This window comes from Dermacentor andersoni, chromosome 7, assembly GCF_023375885.2.
Source record: "Dermacentor andersoni chromosome 7, qqDerAnde1_hic_scaffold, whole genome shotgun sequence".
Taxonomy (NCBI): Eukaryota; Metazoa; Arthropoda; class Arachnida; order Ixodida; family Ixodidae; genus Dermacentor; species Dermacentor andersoni.
Window position 1 is genome coordinate 117,627,514 of NC_092820.1, and position 7,851 is coordinate 117,635,364.

The window sequence follows — 7,851 nt, forward strand, 5'->3', positions numbered from 1 at the left end:
GTATAAATTTAACAACACGGCAGATGCATTCATTCATGTGTGTTTCTCAGTTCAGTATAACAGCAGGAAAGATAAGTGAACCGCCACCACAAAATAATGCCACTAAACAGATAAACAAGATGTCCTAGGTCAGCCAAAAGAACTATAAACATGTAAAATTTGCTCAACTTTGCCTGATCAACAATCATCGCTGCAACTTTAACTCACAGTTTAGTAATATCGCCAGAAAACATATCTGACATACGACACAAGAAGACTATCACAATGCACACCACGGAGCATTGAGTGCCTGGGTAGTTGGCAAGCCATGACACAGCAATTAGCCGAACGATATGTTTCGAATATCCCTAGGTCAACTTACATAATCTAGTCCTCTTACGTTTGCCGTTGCTTTCACAATAAAGTCTACGACAAAGGCAAAACCACGCATCATTGCACGTCTCATTCCATCATTTGTTCACGGGGGATTGATCCGTATTTTATGGTAAGTAGAGAGATAGGACTGCTGTAGTTTGGGTGCTGAAATGCTATGAGAAAACTTTGCAGGCGACAAAATACCAATGCACTAATAACAAATGTAATCAAATAAAATGTTTCAGGATGAACACGGAGCTCAGTATTTCGTCATTCATTGCCACTTCCAATATTTTACAGAGCGTGGGAGACAGCTTCACTCATGTATTATATTTATTGAAATTCAAAAAATATAACTTGAGGAGTGGTTCTGTAAAAATATTTTATTCGATATCTGACACAGAACGAGGAAAAAAAACATAAAGTTAAGAAGTTGACAAAGGCCGAGGACGGTTGGGTTCCTAGCACAAGGACAAGTTAGAAGTAGAAGAAAACATCAAAAAAGCAAAGGCTTGGTACACTATGCACGGGAATGCAGGTGATGGAACAATTGGCAAATCTGTGCAAGAAGCATGCCCCGACGAGTTCCATATATGATGTTGGTGTGATAACTCTATCTCTGTTGCTCGGCATGTCCTGCGTAGGACAGAGCAGCCGCTTCCTTCATAAATGACCCAGGTATCGTGATATAAAAGAAAACTGGCACATATGCCACTGCTTAAATGATATTGCGCGACATAAAAACGACACGGATGTGAAAGAAGACGGCACACCAAGCACTTGGTGTGTCGTCTTCTTTCACGTCCGTGTCGTTTTTATGTCGCGCAATATCATTTAAGCAATGGATTACCAACTTGCCCGGAATGCTGCTCACATATGCCACACTTCCAAGTATAAATCATGGTTCCGTGAGACAGATTCTCAACAGGACCAAGAATCAAACTGCACGCGAACTAATGGAAACCTATTATTACTGTAGCAATAATGATACCAGTAAACTATAAATGGCGCCATCTGCTGTGCCGCACCAGCATGTCACCATCACGTAAGCTTGGAAGGTCGTCTTAAGAACTTAAGCGCAACGCTGAACCTCGCGACTACTTTGACTCCTTCGCCATTCGTTCAAAAGGCCCAATTTTAAATAGGAAAATATTTAGCCGGGGCATGTTTATGCGATACGTGCATGCAGCTTGATACCTCTGACAACATATTTTTTCAATGCTGATTCTCCCGTTAGGTCTTAATTGTGCCTTCTGTGCATATAACTTTATGTATAGGACTGCACTCGAAATAAGTCAGTTGGGGGTACCCCTCATGGTAGTCGTGTGTGTTTTCATTCGTGTCCTGTGCTTTCGTGTGCGTTCTTTGAGCGGCATGTATGTCTCGCGGGAAATAACATTTTGGCCAAAAGCAAGTTATTTCTATGTAGTGCGTACTGACGATCAAAATTCCTAGTAATACAGCATGTTATTGTCAAAGAATATGCTGTTGTTTCCGCATGATTCAAAGTGTAGTTGTGCGACTTATTCAACGAGATCACAACGAAAGAATATACAAGATCAAGCGCTATCCTTGTCTGTTGTTTGGTTATGTTGTCATTCAAGAAGTCGTGCTGGTATGTTTTCAAACATTATACTCACTTGCTAAGATGACGCTGTATCGTGAAAATAATACGGCGTCGTACTTTTCGACAATCAAACCTCGTCTTCCCGTCGGTGACTCAAGCACAGGTCGCAGCAGAAGAGGGTGGTTTAATCGAATAATAATAAGTTACAAGGCCACACAGGAGACAACGCTCGCAGGCGAGCTAACACGAGCATTGACTGACGTCTCCTTCGTTCGCCGATCAGCGGATAACTACTACGTGGCTCCCAAACTCCATTTAGGCCCCCTAGCAAAATACATAAACAGCACTGCTTGAGGCAGGGCGCTAAAGCGATGTGCGAACACACAGAAGTGAACGGTTCATTTAGATACTTATGTATCACATAACTTACTGAACCTGCTTCGTTCGCCAATTAGCCAGCAGGTGGCTTATGTAATAACCTTCACCTATCATTGATGGTACTGCCAGTACCGTCAACGTACTGACAGGCTGATAACCATCCCAAACTCAATTTGAGAATACACGCTTTACCCTTAATTCTTTATTGCTGCGGAAATGATTCCACAGTTCAATATGTATTCAAAAACATTCACGCCTTATCCGCGTATATCCATCTTTTCTTTAGAACTCAACGTTTCAGCAGCTTTCTTTATAGCAACATAGGTGAGTACTCTAGAGTGACAATTTGTTGACTTCTCATGCTCAGTACTTAAATGGGTCGTCTTTATTTTGCCTAGCAGCATCTGCAGGTTATGTCTGACCATGCAAGCTGTAGAAACAGATCACGTAAATCAAACGAATAGCTTAGAGTACCGAGGGAAGGGAACTATCAATACTCTAATGCCATATTCTTAAACAAGCCCTCAGGAACTAGAAGCCCTCAATCTTGCGATTCTCATCAAATGTTTGAAGGTTAACCCCCGCTCACAGTCACAGCAGTTACATAGCATCTCGTCCATGCAACCCTTTTTGTATGAGATCTAGGTGAAACTAACCTACTGTATTTTATATTTCAGTTTTCTGGTCATCCGGACGTATAGGCGGACTCCACTGGTTGCTTCGATTATTTCAACTTTCGTTGTCTCAGCACACCTCCACTGGCACACTTGCGAGTTGGCTTTACAGCTAATATGTAAAGCACTAAATGGTTATATGAATTTCTTCATTCATTTCCTAAGGAACAATAAATAGAAAACAGAACGAATTCTGCCAAAGAAAACGACTCCAACTTCGTCCGATTTTTCACTTCTAAACATATTTCAATAAAAGGCACCATATTTTAGTCAGAAAATGGCTTTGAAGTAGACCTGCTCATGCCGCTTCACAATATTGTACAAACTGTGTGGACAGTATTAGAGATTTTATTACTACACAAAGGTATTAGCACTGCACCGAATGGGTGCGACAACCACTAACTTCCTGCACAAAAATACTTGCTAAAAGCAGCTTTTCAGAAAAAAAGCGCGAGCGATCTGCTGCCTTACAGGTGCGAGAAAAAATGCACCAGAAAAAGATGTAAGGATGCACTACTGGTCTTAGCGTTCCTCTCCTAAAAAACGCCCAAACGTTGCTGGATCAGAAGCTAGGACAGCGTAAAACTTATGGCGGTTTGATACCTCCCGGATGATTTGAGTTTGCCGTTTACAGACCTCTGCGTAACACAACCGCGCACTGAATGGACCATTTAAGAGCACAACATTTGACAGAAAACGGGATGATAAGAGCCGGGGTTATGGGAGATATGATAGCCTTGTCATCTTTTTCACCGTTATGTTGGCCAAAGTTATTTCTCTGTTACAAATGAGCAACCGCTAGTTTGTAAGCATGATTATTTTTGCACAATTTCCCATAGAAATCCGAGAACTACTTCTCCTGAAAGATATTGAAGATTGGTACCTGTTGATAAGTTCTTCTCTATGGCTTAGTGAAGATAAAATTGCCCGAGTGCGCTGGGCATTTTTTTTCACTCATAAACAATTCAAAAAAACACAGAACTGCTGATTAGCACCTGCTTGTTATCAGGCGGTGAATGTACTTTCAAGGTTGACGCGACCGTGAAAAATATTGACCTTATAGAGAACCAATCATCAGAAAGCACGTAATCATGGTGAATGCCATCCGCATTCTGTGTAGATATGCCTGGGCGTTCGATTAGCTAGTGCGACCACGTGATTGAGTAATAACCAGCTGTCTAACATCTACGAGATCACAGGTCGACTCATTGTAATGTCACACGAACGGTGGCATGAAATTGGAGAACATCCATCTCTCACACAGGGAAATATCATTAAAGAAGACCGACAACCATTCATTGCAAGTGCTACGTCATAGCAGTTATTGCACATACATTTTGTGAAAAGAATGGTTTCAAATAGGAGCGACGGAATTGAATGAAGATCATGCCGTGATACGTCCGCGTCTAGTAGTAATGGAAGACATACGGCCGACATTTTCCAATAACTCCTTCTTCGAACTCATTTACTATATCCGAGTATTCTTGATTTACTTCACTATATGCCGCCTAAGTACTTTTTCCGCATATTTTACATTTCTACGATGCCCTTTTAATCACCCTGTGCAGGCTCAACGACTGCCAGTGCGAGGCTGAGCATTTACGCTGTTTGGTATAAAGCGGCATTGGTGGATTTTCTTAGTCATTTTTCATTACCGATGCCAACGTTTGCCTCAACATTGTCGCCGATGCCTTTGTCATATGGTCGCGGCGGGTTCGTGTCCCCTCCCGTCCTCTTGCTTTATTTAATACATAAATATTCTGCTTTAAGTAGTAGCGGAAATTCGGGAGCTGCTATCTCTGAAGCTCCCATGGGTACAGTATTTAGTGCATGAATTTGTCTTGATTTCTTGCATGTGGCATTAAGCGCTCTTGTGGGTATTTTACTTTGCTGTATGTGTATTAGTTGGCTTGAATCTTAAACAAATTCTGCTTTGCCGAATAGAAAAAGCGCTGAAATTTGGTCCATCTACGTTCACAGGAAACTGATGAAGTCTTAAAGCGATTGCAATATCGAAATGGTCAATTTGCAAAGACTCATTTGGAATTGAAAGATCTCCTGTTTACCAGGACGTAGTTTACGAAAATGTGTTTACTAATCAGCATTATGTTGCTTAAGAAACTGCCATGCTTTAAATCCCTATAGGCAATACCACGAGACTTTAATGTAGTGAAAGATTTAATGTCGACCACGTCGTAAAAAGCCGCAGCGTATTTTCCAAACTGCCACTATAAAAATGCTGCGTAACTCGTTGAAGTAGCTTTACTGGTATCAAGAAGATAATTAAGCACGTGGAGAACGCCATTTTATCAGAAAAATTGCCAGCTAACACGTCAAGGTCAGCATATCCAAAGATCCAGCTTTCATCCCCGGAATGCCTTTCTAAAGCAAAACTTTATTTATCTGGGACGCACTTTTTCAGTGTGCTGGCTGTTGCCTGCTCGCTGCTGTCGGCTACTTGCGCAATACGACCGCATAGGATATACTGAAACAAGTACTGGGCCGGGGAAGCAAGTGGGGCGCGAGATCACGGACGCACCGTTAACACCAACACAACATCATGATCAAGCCGTCATCGCCACTTCATTGCCTTCATACCACTACGACCGTTCTTTTTTTTTTGTCCCGTTCCGTCGCCATCGTTCTACGGTTGTCTCCCGATTGTTATCAGGGTGTTGTAATTTTGCTGTCATCACACTGCGCCGTAACCTTGTCGCCACAATTTCGTCGCTGTCATTCCGCTCTTGTATGAATCCGTCATCGTCATATCATTTTCATCATGGCGGCGGCATTACGCCATCATAATTATGCCCTCATAGTCATTCCACTGGCGTGATACTTTCGTCACCATAATTTCGTCACGAAACCATCGTATTCCTACCGTCGTGGTTCCATGATATATAATCCCACCCTCAGGTCCTTGTGTCGTGGTTATACGTCGCTAAACAGATCCCTTGAAGTATGCTTGAAACGTGCACTCGCCCTTGCAGGCAGAAAGGATTTGTGAAGAACCGTAATTAAGTCATGATAACGTGTAGTATACAACAAAAGGCAATTTTGTCAGTGAAAGTGATATTCTCACGAAAGGCGCATTGCGACTGTTGATCAAAGCAAATCTATAAGCTTAATGCTTTTCATTATATGCGTAATGTCCGAAGAAGTTGTGCCGGTAAATGAGTATTTCCACAAGCCGATGGCCGTGGCCGTTGTTTTCGGAGGAGAGTTTTTTGTTAAAGGATTACTGATATGTTCAGATTTAGCCCAACACATGTACACTCCGGTCTTTCATTGTGCATTTTTGCACTGTTTTCTTTTGGGTAGCATTTGTAAACATATTAACATTCGCAGACTATATCAGTGAATGGATGAGCCAAATTTAATGTTCGCGGTGTACATGGTAGCGTGTGCTGTGATAACTTCAAGTGATTAGATACAATCACAGCATGACAATGTCCGTCTGAAGACGAGGTATGACTGCAATGAAACGAAGACGCCATGACAACGATGGTCTAGACAATGTGGTGTAACGACTGTGTCACAACAATGATGGAGTGGCAATGACAACATGACAATGATTGAATGGCGATGACAAAACGACAGTCCATCATGACAACAGCAACGGTGTACGAGGCTTTTTCTTGGTGGCTCTCAGTTTTTGACGACTCAGTTTACAAGACGCCTAGGTTTTGCCAGTGACATTGTTCACGCGACCATAAATGTTGGCGCGGGGCTCTCAGGGCAGACCGCCGTTTCCTCTTCTCAGTGGGCCCTCAGCAGCCCTCGTCAGACTTTCAGTTATACAGTTTACATTGTAAAGTGGCGTCCACGGAGTGTACTAAAACAATAATATTAAAGCATTTATACTAACGAAGATGAACTTCTAGTTATTTATTTATGTTATTTCATTAATGAGCAAATAAATATGCAGCCAGAAGCGGCTGTATAAAGAAACAAGTGGCAGTTTCGCCTGAAAGGTGAACTATCCATGACAATAGGAAGTTAGTCAGCTATGCGATGCAAGGATGGTAGTTTTCTCGGCCGTATCAACTTGTAAACATAGGAATACTATACTCGCGGATAACTTTTTGTGGCTATAGAAGGAAATCTACAGGCGCGAGGCTGCTGGACAAGTGTTACCGCACCATGTAGACCGGCAGCGTTTGACACTGCTTTTGGTTGCTAGGAACAGACGCTGAATCCAGGGGGCTTCCACGTGCGACGGTTTTGCGTTTTTCTCAGACGCGAAAGTGAAACGACGCACGATAAATAAAGCTTTACACCCACTGGTGCCTTCTGTCTTTTTTAGCTGTTGCTAATAATGTATTTATGCTTTTTCTTCTCAAGTGTACATTTCGGTCGATTAAAACGCGGGACTCTTTGAAGAATCACTCTCTTTTGTTTGCGCTTTGCAGTTGTAGTTTTGTCTTCATATCTGCAGAAATTTCACCGGGAATAACTCAATTACCAACCGTGGTGTTCCACGCGCAAGCTTCAACATGAACACACCTCACTCGATGACCGCAGAAACTGGCTGTCAAAACGCTGCAGTGTGTAGATGGGGGAGCATCACTTGCTTTACGTGCCTCGGACACACCACAATGCAACTTGAAAAGCTTCAAGAAGCTCCTGTGCAACGTTGCGCAAGGATCTCGTGCAGGCATTCGACAACACTAGGCCTCGCTGCCGAAACCGCGTCGCTTCGTTTTCAACGACGCTGTAAAAGCATTCATGCGTAAAGCGGACATGCGCAAGCGAAAAGGAAGACTACTCCGGCATGATCATGCGGCCATGTGTTGATGCCAAAACAGTAACGACGGCACGGTGAGTTTTTGTTTCAGTTCAACGTGCATATTTCCGAGAACGCTAGTAGGACCAGGT

The 7,851-nt window shown here is 42.7% G+C and overlaps 1 long non-coding RNA gene across 1 annotated transcript in view; it reads left to right on the plus strand.

The window, feature by feature from the left end:
- The window catches only part of LOC126533938 (uncharacterized), a 40,356-nt gene extending 37,192 nt beyond the window's left edge, over positions 1-3,164 (plus strand). Inside the window, exon 4 of the long non-coding RNA XR_007600139.3 lies at positions 2,977-3,164. This is a non-coding gene — a long non-coding RNA (uncharacterized lncRNA). The remainder of the gene's footprint in view (positions 1-2,976) is intronic.
- The last annotated feature ends 4,687 nt before the right edge of the window (positions 3,165-7,851 follow it).